This window comes from Passer montanus, unplaced genomic scaffold (genome assembly GCF_014805655.1).
Source record: "Passer montanus isolate IOZ18808 unplaced genomic scaffold, ASM1480565v1 scaffold49, whole genome shotgun sequence".
In the NCBI taxonomy this organism is placed as follows: domain Eukaryota; kingdom Metazoa; phylum Chordata; class Aves; order Passeriformes; family Passeridae; genus Passer; species Passer montanus.
In genome coordinates, this window is record NW_024369818.1 from 3755462 (window position 1) to 3772408 (window position 16947).

Consider the following 16947-nt stretch of genomic DNA (forward strand, 5'->3'; position numbering starts at 1 on the left):
GACTGTAATTTCTAGCAACTAGCATTTTTTTTATCTGGAAGTCAAAATACAAGTGCGTTAGTAAAATCAACATTGGTTCAGTCTTTGGGTAGCTGGGACTGCTGCCAAGGCAAGCTGGCAAAATAGAACAGAACAATAATCAATACACTGAGACTATAACACAGCTGTAATGGAGTACAGACTATTATAGCTCAAATTCTACAGAATTATACCACAGAATTATAACAGTATTACGCAGTTCATTAAACCTGAATGACCTGTCTTCATTCTATCATGTTTGCCATTCTGTGATGTGCGTTTTTTGTTGCGATAACCTTGGCAAAATTCTAATCAAGGAATGTATCACATCTCTTTACTCCTTTACCTTTCCCCTTCCTGTGCTCAGCAGTAAATAATCTCCACTGAGTCATCCATCCCCTCTGCCAGCACTGCTTGGAAGTGGAGCATCTCCTGCAGAGAGCAAACTGGGGCCTGGCAGCTTCCCCCTTCACTCCTTGCAAATACCTGGTGTGGGTATAGATCAAGCTGTGCACAGACAGCAGAAATGTGTATCCAGAAAGAAACAATGTCAGAAATTGGGGGTTTTTTTATAGAATCCCTTGAATTTGGTGAGGAATTGGTACTATCACCAATGAACTCCCGTTTTTGAACAGAATAACTGAAGGATCTTTTAGGACAGTAGTGTAGCTCCTTTTCTCAGATCCCTGTGAGTACTTCTTCCCACGTATTCATTTTAATTGCTGAAAACCACACAATTAAAATCTAGCTCTGTCTGAAGCCAAACTTTGTACAATTCTTTCACTGTGAAATGCTAAAAAAATACTTCTGTGCAATATTCCAGTCTCTCTCTCTCTCTCTCTCTCTCCCTCTATATATATATATATATATGTATAATGATCCTGCACTTGCAGAAATCACGACAAGTGTCTGCTCAGCACCTCCCTTTTAGTGCAGCCTGTGATCCCTGCCTTGGCCATGAGCTCCTGATGCCAGTGCTCGCCCAGGGCAGCTGCACAGCCAGCCCCCAGAGTTTCATCTGTCAAGTGTCTTGGTCATATTAAAGCCTGAATTTACAATTAGACCACACCATATTCAAAAGGTCTCTGTCTCCCACTCCTGTTTTTAAGGAATAAACAACTTAAAAAGAATCTGACAACTAATTAACCCAGGGTGTCTCCACTGCAGTCCTGTTTTCTGGTGTAACAGACTCCAGGAGCCTCCACTGAGCTGCACTTTTTGCATCCACCTGACAACAAAGCAGGAACATTAGCAGTATTCAAGTATTCTTTGAAATCTCTGGTTTGGGAGTATTTTGTCTTTGCTCTGTGAGTTCATTAAATGGAACATCTTCCTAATGATTTTTCAGGACTAATAACAAAAGCCAGTAACCTCCACACATCCTCAGAGACGGCATCTTAGATGGAATTTAAGTGATCCATTTAAAAAAACCCAACTCGGGTAAGAAACTCAGACCACGAAGTTTGTGCTGATTCAGACACACCATATCTCACATTCAAATATATCAGTGGCAGAGTTTTTAAAGTAACCTGATTAGTTGTCACACATGATGCCACACAGAAATAACAGCAAAGCCATGGAGTCACAAAAGACTAAACAGAAGTGGCATTTGAAAAAGAAAGCAATATATGAAGTATGCATAACAAAACTGGAGCTGCTCTAACACCTCTAGAAATCTCTGCTATTTGGAGATGAAAGTAATAACATTAAATTGGCCGAAAGGAAAATTACTATTGACTGTGAAGACAGGTTGCATGGTCTATGGTTTGTAATGCTACTGTACAGCAGATTGAAGTTTCAAAATAGTATTACTCTTCTTTAAAGAGATAGACACAGCTAAATTAGGTGCTGCTTGCTGCAGTGAGGATCAAATGCAAAAAGAATCATATTTCATCAGACCTAGTCAACACCAGGAAAATAAATAGAAATATAAGAGGTATGCAGGCAATGATTCATTTTGATAATCTGGCCCAAGAGAGACACATAGAGACAGCACACAGATCTAAGCTTCTACCAAAAGACAAATAGGACACAGAGGGTGGGAATTGGGATGACAGTGTAGCAGAGGTCACATCGATTTTCAGCAGCAGTTTTCACACAGATGAGATAACCCTGGACTCTATTTGGCCCATTGTTCATATCCTACCTGTCCCAGAAGCAATAAATTTCCAAGTCCCAGAAAAAGGGCAGTAAAGAAGAAGGATTCTACTTATGACTTCTTATGATTAAGTTTTTGTGCTAACCAAACATGCTTTGCAGACCAAGGTCACATTGCATGTTAAAGTCTGTAATAGCTGAAACTAGAAGCAGCATATTATGTTTTAGCGTATATGGGTGGAAACTGTCAAACCATTCATCATTTTTTTTTCTGATTGAAATCACACTCTGCAAAGATGAATGATAAATGCATTAGAAATCTATTTCAATCTTGTAATAGGTCTTCACATCTGAACGGTGTCTACATCTTGCCCATGCTCTGAATAAGTGCACAGTTAGGCAGAAATTTATTAGCTAGACTTGAGGAATCATAATTGGTAAAGCAATTAAAAATGGCATGTGCTGGAAGCATTTCTTGGGGACTGTATCAAATGCATCTCTTTAATGGAAAAAAAATAATGTTGATTTAAGGATTTTGATTTTAAACACCACTAAAAATATAAATGCTAAAAGCTGCACTCACATATACAATACAACAGAATAAGCAAGAAATAAAGCCAAGACAGCTACAGTCTGACCAAGGACACAAACAACCTTTCTGATTATTGAAGCAAAGTAGGAACTACTTTTATCGAGCCTGTTTGTTAAACCTGCCATGCTTTATAAAAGCATTCAGGAATCCATTTAGACTGCAGTCTTTTCATTTTAATTTCTAGCTGACATCCAGATGAATAGATGAAAGTAAGAATTACACTGCAGAGCAAAGAAATACACAGTAAACACTAACAGTGAATGGAGTATCATCCTGGGAAAGCACACAGAAATCTGCTAGGAAGTTTCTTGCTCTTAATTCAATATGCTTAAGTATTTCATCTTCTGTCTTCTGCCTAAATTGCAGGAAGGGATTGGCAAATGAAGCATCAACCTCCAGACTGAACACAGCGCTGGGAACGTGAATTGCTCCCTGCACAGCCCAAACCAACAGGCACTTTTATTTGCCAGCTGGTTTATTTTCTTTCAGAAGGCATGTTTTTAAACCCATCAGTCACAGCCCTGATCCACTTGAAATGCCACATCCCTCTCAAAATAAGGGAGAAATATTAAAGGTACAATTTACACTGGTTAGACCACCAAGTTATTTCTTCTCATGCACTTAAAAACTTTATGTACCTGGAGCTGTAGGAACATTATTCACCTCCAACAGCTCACAGAATATAACTCATGCATTAAATAAATATATGGCATATGGAGGAGGAGAGAGAAACAATTGATACAGGATTTATAGTTATTAACCTGTTAGTTACTAACCAAGACATTTGATCTCAGAAACCCTTCAGGCAGGGATAAGAAGATGGTTTTGGACACAGATGGTGACTGGGTCACTCCTTTTCCCTGCCTGTGGCATAAAATTTAGAAACCCAAGGATTGAAGTGGGTTATTAAAATTGTAATTCTTTGAATTTCATACCTGAGTGATGGGGATTACATTTAATGGCCCATAGTTACAGAACAGCCTGGATACTCTACTGGACCTCTTTGACTTTTAATAAAATAAAGCAGAGGATTTGCAACATCAGCTGGGTTGTCTGTGTGACTCACCTCTGAAAGTAAAATATGTATTTGAAATACCATGATTTGCCCAAAGACCTGACAGAATCATCCAAAGTGATGTATCTTCATGGTGGAAAGAGGTCCCCTGATTTCCAGTTCTAGATGGTGTCCAAACATGGGTATTTTAATATAATTAGGGCTAAAATTCTAATTTTTGACTGAAAAACTAGTTTTCTGAAAGAGACTTCTTATTTTAAGTTTAAATCTTGGCTACTTCTGTATTGCTTAACTAGAAGCCAGGTTGGTTTTTTTTTTTTCTTTTACAGCAAAACACGTATGAAAAAAAAATCTGTAATCATGTTTATTTCAAGTATTTTGTATTTCTAATTCCACAAGGACAGGGTTATCTGTCTTCCATGACTCAATTATTTCCAAAATCCTCCACAACCCTCTATATTTTTCCCCCTCACTCACTACTGCTCTACCAGGAGCTGAGACTCCTGATGATCAGTGAGAAAAGAGATGTCTCCTGTAAACCAGGCAACAGGCAGAAATTTAGTGCTTTAACCTTGTGATTCAGGTGCCAAATTTAAAGTCTCTGCTGTTATTCTTAATTACAGCCCCTGAATGAATGGGGTCAATGAATGCAATTGAGGAGCAGCTGATTAATCCAGTGCAGTACCTTCAAATCAGATTTCATTTCATTTCCCAATGACTGATACAAGCCTTGTTCACTACTGAGCTTTGTCAGGAAAAACTTCACTTTGAGAAGTACCTAACAATTAAATACACATTTCCTACACATTTCCATGCTGCCTTAAAAGCTTCTGGAAACAACCAGAGAACAGTACGATCAACTATGCTCCCTCCACTCATCTGTGTCCAAGCAGGTTCTCACCTGGGCACTCTGAAATCACTCGGTTTTGTCTGAACAAGTGTTTAATAAAACTTTTTCAGTGGGATCAGCAGGAAATGCAGGCCATACAACCATGGAATTGTTGAGGCTGAGAAAGAGCTGTAAGGTCGTGATGGAGTCCAGCTGTTCTCTCAGCACTGCCAAGGCCACCACTGACCATGTCCCCAAGGGCCACATCCACATGAATCCTTCCAGGGATGGGGACTCCACCAGCTGTGCCAGGGCTGGACACTTCCCATGAAGGAATTTTCCACCATCCAACCTGATTCTTCCCTGGCACAGCTCAAGGCTGTTCCCTTGTTCCCTGGGAGCACAGCCCGACCCCCTGGCTGTCCCCTCCTGTCAGGAGCTGTGCAGAGCCACAAGGTCCCCCCTGAGCCCCTTCCCAGCTCCCTCAGCCCCTCCTGGGGCTCCGGTCCCTTCCCTGGCCTCCCTCCAGCCCCTCAATGTCCCTCTGGTTGTGAGGGTCCCCGAGCTGCCCCCAGCACTGGAGGTGCCCCAGCAGTGCCCTGATCCCCTGGACACCATTCCTGATCTCAAGAATGACAAGGGTGTGTCCTCCCAAAGGATATCACAGAGCTGCCACTTGAGGTTTGAATACAAGGAGGCGGCAAAAAGCAGAGAAATGAAAATTTCACTAGAAAAGGCTGAAATTACAGTTTATAAATTGCCTTTATCTGTGCACTCTTTATCAAGAGGTGCATAATTATACAGCTTTGACATTTTCATCAGTGTACTCTCATTAATAACCCAGAAAATTATATCTATTTATAACTTCAACATATTTACAATATACTCTGATGTTCACATGGCACTGGCAGTAAAAACACCTGGAAATATTTTATTAATTCAAGCCTTAAAAACAAAGGCCTGAGTTAGATGAGATACCTGGTTTACAATAATAATAAAAAATGAAACTGAAAAGTGCAGCAATTGACTGGCTCAACATCAGAACTAAAGTTTCACTGCACGTAACCTCAGTCTCATGTTCAGCATGTTCAGATGTACAGAAGTTCAGTATGTACAGATTAAGAAAAACAAATACAACTGATGTCACCTTGTTAAATTCTGTTCATTAATGAGAAGCCTAAGTACTCCCACTAAAGCTCCTAATACATATATAAAAAGCCTTCAAAATGCTATGTTTTTATACTCAGAATTATATACAATTTGTAGTTTGTCTGTGTTATTAATATCTTTGCTTTCTCCTACAAGCTGCTCCTCAGGCAGGTTTTGGTAATCTGGATTCCAAAATATTTAAAGCTGCTCTGTGCTTTAAAACGCTTCTTAATCCAGAGAAAAGCTTAAAAACTATTGACGTGCATTTTCCATATGGCAATCTAAAGTAACTATTTTGTTCAGGCAATAGTACCTTGTCATTCCTTACCACGATGAGGATTATTTTTGTGAAATAATGTTAACTATTCAATAAAAGATTTAGTAGCAAAATCACTGTGGCATGGAAGAAAGGGGGAAATGAAATAAAATAAACAAAATCCTCTTCATGGTCATTATCAGGAGGTTATAAAATTTTTCTCAGCTAACCCTCCTATTAACATTCACAAAGGGTTTTTTTCATGGTGATTTTTAAGCATCACTGTAGTCTGACTATTCCTCTACTGAGATTTTAAAGTGTCAGATGAGGATGGGTAGGAGGAATTTGCCAAGAAGAAGAAAAAAAAAAAGATTCTTCAATTTTCTTCGCGGATTCAGCTTTTCCCTATTAATGTTGAGATTATTTCTTCAACTATTTTGTTGCAAATATTTATGACTCCATATGGAACAACAGATGTTGAAGAGAAGGGATAGCAGAAAAGACTTCATTTTCAGCAATTACCCTGCTACTTGTTGTCATACTGTAGGTGTTCTTAGTGCATCTATTTTACATACCACCCTGTCCTTTCACACACTGCAAAAATGTCAGTTTGGATAATTAATGTAATAACTGTAGTCCAAATCATTTCCACAATGAAAAAAAAATATATAAATAGGACAACAGGAGGAAGAAATCAAGAAGGCAGAGGGAAGAAAGAAATTGCTTTAGCAGTTCTTCTGGAATATCTGATCAGGAATCAGTTTGCAAAGCTGCATTAGGTCTTTAATTCAAAATCTTTCCCTTTGGGACAGATTCCAGCGACTGTCACCAAGAGGAGAAATCATACCAAGAAACAGGAAAACAAAGCTATGCAGGAAACAGGATAATCCTGGAGAATCACATACAGTCAACACCACAGAGAAATTACAGTTATGTATTGATTTATGCTAACATAGCACTTGTGACACACAAGGTACTTAACCTCTTAATATATTTTAAAATAGTATCAAACTAATATTAATATTATTACTGTTGAGTTCAATTTCTTAAAGTACACGTATAGCCAGCAGTTAAGCCTTTCAAATATTTGAAACAGGAGGAATACTCCATTTCCTGGATATTCCTGGATAATTATTCTTGCTTTATTAAGGTTTATTTTACAGCTGTGTAAAATAGGTTATAAAGGACAATTCTGCTATTATATCCTCCCCTGCTTAGGCTTAATAAATATTATATTCCACACCATCCATTAAAGCCAAGCAGTGGAGAAAATAGGAGTGGTAGTAATCTCCTCCACAGATGTAAAATACCTTTAATAAAATAAGGGTGTATAACAGTCAGGAACAAATTACTGAGGTCTGCTTTAATAAAATAGTACCCTTAAAGCAGTATTACTCTTAAGGTACTGACATTCCCACTGGTGATGCAGTGTATCCTTTCAAAGCAGTGCAGCTTGTTAAAATGGCAAGATATCTTTTTGCAATAGAGTGTTTGTGTCCAGGCAGATACAAGGTTTGTATAGAATGCATCCAGGGAGCCATAAAACTGGTGGGAAACATATTTCTCCGTGGTATTTTAGTACTTTGAAAAATTCAATCACTGGGAAAAAATGTTTTGCTGTAAACATCTGAAGAGCATTATAAAAGCAATGGCTTCCCACAGCACCTGCTTAAATAATTTTAAGAGGGACAGAGTATGTCTTTGCTCATCTTCTAAAACTTGTAGAAAGCTTCTCCTATTAATTTCCCTGGTGCTGTCAGGCCAGGGCACTTTTAATCAGAAATAATTATGAGTGCAATTGGGGAATGCTCACTGGCAGGATTTTTTTGCGCTGCAGAAATAAGACAACTTTCAAAACTGATCGTTAGGAGAAATATGATTAACGGGAAAATATACCCAGAGAGATGAGCACCTGAAAGGTTTGCTTCTGAATGAATGATGAATTCCTCAGATGTCAATAAAGGACTCTGCTTATATATCCCAGTGTTTGAATTCAGTTCAGTTACACATTGATTTTATAAACCCTGATTAAGCATGAGAAATCCAACCCTTTTTACTTCACCTGTTCCCCAGAAACCTTTAACCTTGCCCTAGCTCCTGATCCATCCCACGAAGCCCAAAGCACATCCTGATCCCTGCTGTGAGCCCATCTCCACTCCCAGTGCCACCAGTTAGACACTGCCAGTATCTCCTGCAGGACTCCAGGTCACAGAGCTGAACCCTGACACAGCCAACCCTCTCTGGGGCTAAGAAACAGCCAGAATTTCCCTGATCTCTGTGCTCCTCCCTTGCTGAGCTAGGAGGGCAAGGAAGAGCCCCTGAGGCAGAAGCAGAGCCCCGGCGTGGGGATGTGACACGGCAGTGACAGAGTGACCAGACTCACGGACATTCCAGCAGCAATCCGCGCGGAGCTGCCTGGCCATGGCAACTCCTCACCACCAAATAATTACACCATGCTCTGGGGAAAGACAAGTTTTCCTAGCACACAGCCAATCTATCAACAGGAAAACCTCTTCCTGACCCAAATGGCAGCTGTGATCAGGGTATAAATGGAAGCTAAGCACCAAACGCTGCACATCCACTACTCTGCAGCCTAATAACTGGGAAGTCTGCAGCTGTCACTTGGCCTGAGAGCTTTTAAAGGGTCAAATACTGGGGAGGGGAAAGGAAGAGGAGAACTTTCTGCAGAAAGCAGAAGCTATCTGACATTAATCTGCCGTGTTCCTGCCCCAGAGGAGCCGGAGTTGCTGGGGAGGTGGATGCTGCTCTGTTGTGCTCATCTCTGCAGTGACCAGCTCCTTCACAGTGACCCCCAGCACATAGCAGACAAAACATCACTTCTAAAAAAAGTGTGAAGTATTTCAGCAATTCCAGGGTCTGCTTCCCTCTAACTGGTTACCAGTATGGTGCAGGATTACAACTCCCAGCACCTCTCAGCAGTTTCCCTCTACTCCTCTTTGCCCAAGCACCCTGTGCCACCAACGTGAACAAGAAAATTCATAAAGCCCTGCTCTATTACAGAGTGCACATGGTAGAGAGTGGCAGCAGAGCCCTGATGTTTGGGTTAATTGCATTAAAAATGAAATCACACCTGCTGAAGGCAAGGCACAAAAGCTGGAGAATTGAGCAATGAGGATTTTTTCCCCTCACAGCCATGTGTAGGTACAATCCCATTCTTTTGGTGGTTTGGCATTGAAATCCCATCACTAGCAAAACTTAAGGAACTTCATGAACATTTTGTTTCCAAAGCACTATAATTTATGTAGTAGGCTAAGACAAAAAAAAAAAAATGCCAGTGGTGTCATGATTACTAAATAAAACCTTCTAAACAGATTTTTGGATAAACCCTTGGAGTTACATGCTTCTCAGCTAAAACAAGATACAAAGCAAAACAAATTACCCAGGAACCCAGGCCTCTGGTGCATTCACAGATTTCAAACCAGCCTTGGATTTGGTTGGTGGCTGAAAAATCCAGCTCTATGGACCTGCCACTTTCTGTGGCTTCTGGATTTGGCAGCTGACACCTGAGGAGATGGTGAGGGGCCACAGAGAGCAGAGCTCTGCCACTGGCTCCCAGGGAAAAGAGGAGAGGAGAACATCACCTTATTAAGCACCCTCCCACTGCAAATACAGGTGACAAACCAGCTGTCACCAAAATCAGAAATAGCTTGAACAAGTTAAAAGAAGGAGGTAACTAAAAAGTATCAACAATTGTCCATGTTTTTCTTCCAAAGGACAGGAACAAGGCTCTGCACTCCATCAGTGCATCTCTCCTTCCAGGGGGACTCCCAGCAGGCCAGCCAGGAGCATGAACACACTGCTCTAAGCCACATTATAAACTCTATAAGCATAAAACCCTTTACAAATGTTTAGGTTTTGATTACTGCTCCTGTGACGTACGGCTTTTAGCAAGCCAAGCATTTTCCTTTCCCAACTGCCTCACTCTCTTTGCAGGGCACATTATATTTTCACTTTGGCTTATTCTACCTCCTCGCTTTGAAACCCTGCATTACTTGAGAGAGTGGCTGACATCCCCATTCATGATAGTGCACAAAATGAAGCTTAATGAATCCCCAAAGCAATGTACTTCACGTGCTAAAATCAATGTACATTGCCTGCTACAGTATCTCCCTGTGAAATGGAGGCATTTGCTCAGAAATTTCTATCTCAACAGGGTCTTTTTTCTTTTTGTAGCGTTTAACTGCCTTTTGTCTGCTCTTGTCTCCCTCCAGTGTTGCTCAGATGGCAATCTTTTATTCCTTGTGCAAACTCATTTGGAAAATGCTGGATGGGCTACAGCTGTGTACTGCTATGTAAGGTCTAATCCATGTCAAGCAGTGCTTTATACACACTGAATAAACACAATGAAGCAATGTTTTAATTGATTATTAAAAAGGCAGGGTTCTGGGCTGAAAGCAGTATTTAAAATCAGATTTAATCAGCTGGTTTTGTACAATTCTGAAAGGTAGTGATGCTGTACATGCTGCCACTCGAGCCCTGGGGTTTTCACAGGGGTGACTGCAGGCCCAGGGGAACGGGCTGGGGATGAAGCTATTTCTGGGTGGTTTGTGCAAATTTCCAAGGCTGTGGCCGATGAAAAACAAGCAGTGGAACAAAATATCAATGAACACAAACCTCACCTGGGAAGGTGTTTTCCCACACAGCTTCCAGGAAAATAAAATCCGCATTTTTGCAGAGTCAATCCAGGTGCTGGAGAGCCTTTGCAGCTCAGTCTCGAACAGTGAAATCTGCTCTGGCTTTTACGATGGATTTACACTCTCTAGTATAAATACTGACTTCAAATCAACCTGCACTGCATCTGATAAAGGTATCCCAGTTGGATGTGCAGTCTAGAGCCATAAAATCTCTTTATGTGATTTGTTTAAACCAAAAATTATTAGACAGTGCAACTAAATTCTTTTTGAACTCAGAAAAAGTCATACCAGTAATACTGAAAGATAAATAATTGGTAATAAAAATACTCATGCATTCAAAAAAGGTGTCTCTGACCCACCACAGGACACTACACCTGGAGAACCACAGATTTTTTGAAGGATTGTTTGAAAGCTTGGGCAATGATTAGTCTGAAATGAAATACAAAATCTAAATTCTTCTTTATTCCAATAACCATTCTCCACTGACTGTACTTCTCTGTGGTACCCCACGAATCTAAGTGAAAAAGGCATTGGAAATCATCTAAGTTTCATTTCCTTTTTCCTTCCAATAAAACTACTACTGTTGTCCTGAAATTTAGGTAGGAAAAGCTGGCAATGTCTGTTAGGTGGCAGCATGAACAATCTTCATTAGCTTGAATACATGAATTATCAATCAAATGAGAAACAAGCAGAGAGCAGCTGAAAATGGCAAACTGCTATAATTACAAATGATGTCTTGTGTATGACTGTCTCAAGAATTGTTACAGGATGCTGTGCAAAAAACCCCAACATTTATATCCACAGTCCAAAATAATATGGCCCATTACAATGACGTACTTTGGAGCAGAAATATCATTTTTATGTTTCACATTGTTTCTGTTCTAGACAGTGAATCTAAGTTTTGTTTTATTTTTAAAAAGGATGAATTTGCCTTAGAGAACTGACAGCTTATATGAATATTTTAGTTTTGCTTGCAAGTAACAGGAAAAAAAATGGCATAAAACTCAAGCCCCAAGTCCTCAGAATGCCTACTGAGAATAAATTTTATGTTTATTTGTATTTCATTTTCCTTGAACAACTGCCTTTCCCTTGGGTATTTATTAAAAGCATAAAAAAGAATGAGCCAAATTCACTTCTCAATAACATCCATTCAGCATTGTTGGAGCTTGCAAAATTGCACTAGACCAGCCAAGGGGAAAATTTCACTCACTGTTTAGTAAATATATATAATTTTTTTTTTCTGGTTGAGAAGATGTATTGTTTAATCTTTAAATTCTCTGCCTGGCCCTGCTTATCAAAGGAGAAAAAGCAGCTGTTTGGTTATAAATTCATGACCTCACACAGCAATAATGTGATGTATGTGCTGGGCTGTGGGTTACTCAGGGCAGTCCTGCACCAGGCAATTCCCACTGATGTGCTGAGGATTCCAGCACAGTCCCATCTCCACAAAGCAATAGTCACATTTTCTTCTTTGATTTGCCTGAAGATTCCCATAAATCATCTTATCTGACCTGCATTCTTAACCCCTCAGACCGAGGCAGTGCTGAGAGGGGAATGGTCTGAAGAGAATTTGGCCTCTGTGAGGGTCTGTGCTCAGTGCAGGCTGGAGAAGCATTTCTATAGTGCATGGCAACACATCCACTTCTGGAGATGGATCAGGGAAATCCACAAAAAACAACGCAACAGAAGGTGCTGGTTGGGCTGTGACCAACACAGAGCAGCCAAGGTGTCCCCACGTGTCCCTCCCACCTCCTGCCCCCCAGGCCGGGCTGGGCTGCCCAGGGTTGCTCCTCACCTGCTGCTGCAGGTGCCTTAAAGCCGACCTGATCCCATAAACCCCAGCTCCCATGATGTAAGATCACTTCTCCCACCATCAGCATGGGTTTTGCACAGTTTGATCTCATCTTTTTTACCCAGAGTTTTCAGGGAAGGTCATTATAAACTGTGACTCCTAAACAGAGCACGTGGCCAAGAGCAGGGGTTAGTGCTTCTCGTCCACTGCTACCCATGGAATTACAGTTTATAGCTTTGGGAGTAGAAAAATGATGCCTTTAAGATCTAAGGCAACATTTTCAGGAGTCTCGTGGATTGTCTTTACTGCCAGCACAAGAACTCCCCCAAATCCAGCAGCGAGTAATGTGACCATTGCCCTTGGCAGCACCATTAAACTGGGCAGTGAACTACTTCAAATAGCTGCGAGTGTTAAACATTAGTTCTGCCTTAAGTAGGTTGATTTTAACAGTCAAATGTGCTCTGCAGTCTATGTGAACATTAAAAGCACCTTTCAAACTTAATTTTACAGAAATGTTAACGACCAGAACAAACTATTGAAGGCGAAGAAGAAAAGTAATTATTTCAACAGATGAAAGGAAACAGTAAATTAACACTCTTGTTTTAAAAGGGGGCTCAGTAACTTATCTGCTTTAAGGAAATACCATTAACTGGAGGTACCATGGATATTTCACTTAATATGTTTATGGTTTGGAGTTCCTTTTCTCTTCTGACCTTTAAAAATGAGGTCTGAGGCAAAAGGAGAGCCGTAAATCTTTAACTGAAATACAACAAGCTCCAGAAACTGCTTTATCAAAATCATAGCAAGGGAATCGGTTCCTAAATATCAACATTACGTGTCATACACACACACATCAAAGCCATCAACAGCAGCAACCTTTATGGCCACAGAGTCCTCTAAATTCTGAAGAAAGCAGGAAGACAGAACCAGAATGACTCAGAAATATTCCTAACATACCACCAGTGCCTACGTACATAAAAAAACCCTAGGGACAACTAAACTAATCCTAGTATTACATTAAAAAATATCCAGGGAGAAATTTGTCATCGTTTAGAAAATGTTAAGCTGCTTGTTATAAATACAAAACACACCAGTTTTTTGTGCATGAGCTGTTATTCAGTGCAATTCTGAAAACTGTTTAAAAACAGTCACTGGCTTGTAAGCAAGATTTTCTTACCATATGTGTTGCAATATGGAAGCAGATTGTGGACATTTCCAAAGGAATTTCAGATATATATTTTAAAAAAATCTTTACAGCAAAATTTAGGTGATCATTAGGGGTTTTGTTGTGGATATGCATTTTCTACACAATTAAAAAATGTATTGATTTAAATGTGGGGCTTGAAAATAATTTATTGTGTATAATCAACACAGCTACACTTTTCATTCTGAAATTACTCACTTGCAGACCTCAAATAATGAAATGGTTAATTGTCCTTGTGACTTACACATGTCCACTTTGAAAATACAGTCAAATTTAGGGTTTCTTCAGCAAAGCTGCATTGCTCATGAAAGTGGCTTTAATCTGGGCTTTTAATTAAATTTTTTTCATGAAGGATACTTTAGTAAAGGTATTACATTGTACTGCAAATGTCTCAATCTGCAAGTGTTTGTGCAGATTTCCAGGGATGCTAAATGCTACATCCACACACATCCATACAGGACATACATGACCTGAGAGGTAAGGAAAGAACTGCACACAGAATTTAGCAATCCTGAAGTAAATTGAGAACCAGAAGGTCAGGAAAAACTGATGATGTAGTCTCAGCAAACACTGGTTTTGACAGGAAAGCCAATTTAAGTAGTTCCCACGCCCCACAGCACAGCTCAGCAGCCCCTTCTGTGAAAATCTTTTGGATGCCTATTTTTAAACTGCATCATATAAAGAGTCTCTTCACTAACACCTCTGGATGATGCAGGATTATTATTTTGGGGAGACATTTTGTTGCTGAAGGTATTCTGATGTGGGGATAGGCACAATCTGGTTCATTCTTACACATTATTTAAATCGTGGCAGTTAATGTCATGTCAGATAAAAATAGGAGTGACAGTTGTTTAAGGCCCCTTAATTTTTGAATGAGCAAAATGTATTATTTGGTCTGATTTCAAAAAGAAATTGAGGAAAGTGTGGAAAAGTACCCATGGCTTTCTGGCATGAAAGAAGTCTATTCCACAAATTAAGTCTCCCTTTAGCAATCTCATTCGAGGGTATTACAGGGGGTAATTGAAGAAACAACAGCTGAAGACAACCTTTCAAGAGAGAACTGCAAGTCAGAAAACCTTTAACCTGTGTTATCAGACCCACACAGTCACTGTCAGATCCACTACCCAACCCAAGCTCAGCCTGCCACTCCTGCATCCATCAGCCTGTGCTGGATTGATCATGATTTGGTATTGAGATGTGATAAATACCACCACGTTCAAGCCTTCAAACAGCAGCTCCTGAAATGCACGGTGACAGTGCTCTTGCTATAAACATATCTGCACCAATTATTAGGGTGAGAAGAATTTGTGAGCCAGCAGTCTAAAATCATAAGTTTTAGCTGCACACAGCAAGGTATACACTTATTTAAAAATAAATGTGAAATTCAGTCTTCCACAAAAGCAGCAGTGTCATGAGAAAACTCGGGCTTTAAGTTTTGTAAACGCTGCGTTTTCAATATTAGAGTGTCAGTCTTCATTCACTCTCTGACAAGGTTGTCAATCAAACAGCAATCTAGTTTTGTAAGACTTTAACCAAAGATCAAAGCAATGATACTGCTGAGTTCACATTACCTTCCCAGAGATAACTACTTGAGCACTTTCACAGCACTGCATCGATATTAACTTTGCACCGTTCCTTCCAAGCAAATAAAACAGGACAAAGTTTGACAGCCCTGCTGGCTTCTGCTCTCAGCCCTGATCCAAGCTGAATCCCAGTGCATTCCCTCTATCCCCTATAACTCCTCCTAGATATTGAAGGTGAGGACTGCGGGACTTGTGTTCAGTTACACTTTCATCAATTAAAAGAAAATGAAATGTGCCTTCTGTCTCCTCTGAGGAACACATCAAATGTCTTTTCCTCAATAACAATAGTTGGGCAATAAAAAGATGAGTGAGGAAAATGTGGTATATCATCGTTTTGCCTTTGACTCCAGCCCAATGGCAAATGAAAGGCATCCAAAATCAATTTCCAGAAGCTAATAAATTCAGTATGTGAAAGCAGTGAAAATATAACTTTTGCAGCCTCATCATCAAGCTGATTTGTAAGCAAAGCTGGGCCCAATTCCTGCACCCTATGGCACCCATATTTTCAGTTTCATGCAGGTAATATACCATTTCCACACAGTTTCTATTCCGAGGCTAAACAGAGAGATATATGCATATATATCTTCTTTCCACAAACATATGTCCTGGTAATATCATAATAAAAATCTGCATGTGCTGTGCCCAGGAAATCGTGTCGATCCCTATCAGTTACTTCCTCCAGCAGCAGTGAAGGGAAGGTGAAGGCAAAAGCTGCTCCAAGGGCAGAATCTGAGCTCAGCTGCTCCCCCAGCCCCACAGGAATCCCAGGACAGGCTCTTCATGGCAGCGTGGGCAGGGGCTGTGGGGGCTTGATTTGATTGTTAACTGCAGCACTTGCCAGACCATGCCCAGCTAAAGGCAAGATTCCACAGGGAATATTGGGTGACCACAATTTAAAATACTCCCTGAGCAGTGCTGAATACCTGCAGGGTATGGCTTTGGATCTTACACTGCTGAGGGCTTCCACTCACCCCAAGCAGGTCTTCCATGTGATAGACTATGGATTTTTTTAAAATCTAGACCAACTGTAGACAGCAATGTTACACAGGGTCAATTACACTTACCTAACACACTGAAAAGTCATTAGACGTGTTAATTTTTTTTTTTTTTGGTGTGGTACTTACTTAAAAAGAATAAAGTAGGAAAAAAAAACAAAACATCAAAACCAAAAAGGTTTCTGACCCTGAAGGGTTCTTTGTCAATATATGGATTTGTTTCCTACAGGAAAAAAAAATACAAAACATAAAGAGAAAAAAAAAAAACTGAAGGGAGACAGGCAGGCAGGCAAGCTGGGTGCTGGAGAGAGTTGGCAGTGGAAATTGTGGCTGGGGGGTGTAGCTGAAGAATGATGGTGTATGTGGACTGAGGACATGTGTGAGGTTTGGAAAACAGCAGGTGGAGGAAACTGTGGAACAGAATTATATTTAAAGGGGAGAAGTTAGAACTAGGTGATAACAGTAAAGGAATCACACTCAGGGTGTAAAATATTGCTTTGTCACTTAGTTCATACTGTGAACATGTCCAGGTTTTTTCTTCCAAGTCACCAGCAATGGGAAATGCTGTTCTTTCTTACTCTATTTCTCACCAGGGCACCATTCTCCTCAGATGCTGGCAGCTTTTGGGAGCCTAGGCTGTTATTATGGGACCTGAGACAACTATTTCCTCACACTGCAAGAAACACTCTGCTGAGTTTTTTTAGAAATATCAGATCATGTTTCCTCTTTCTTTACTGTAGGATTTTAGTGAGCAGTTGGAAA

At 40.2% G+C, this 16947-nt stretch overlaps 1 protein-coding gene across 6 annotated transcripts in view; it reads right to left on the reverse strand.

Moving 5' to 3' along the window:
- DACH2 (dachshund family transcription factor 2) overlaps positions 1 to 16947 on the reverse strand; it is a 245268-nt gene that overhangs the window by 13880 nt on the left and 214441 nt on the right. The gene's annotated exons all lie outside the window — the stretch shown is intronic.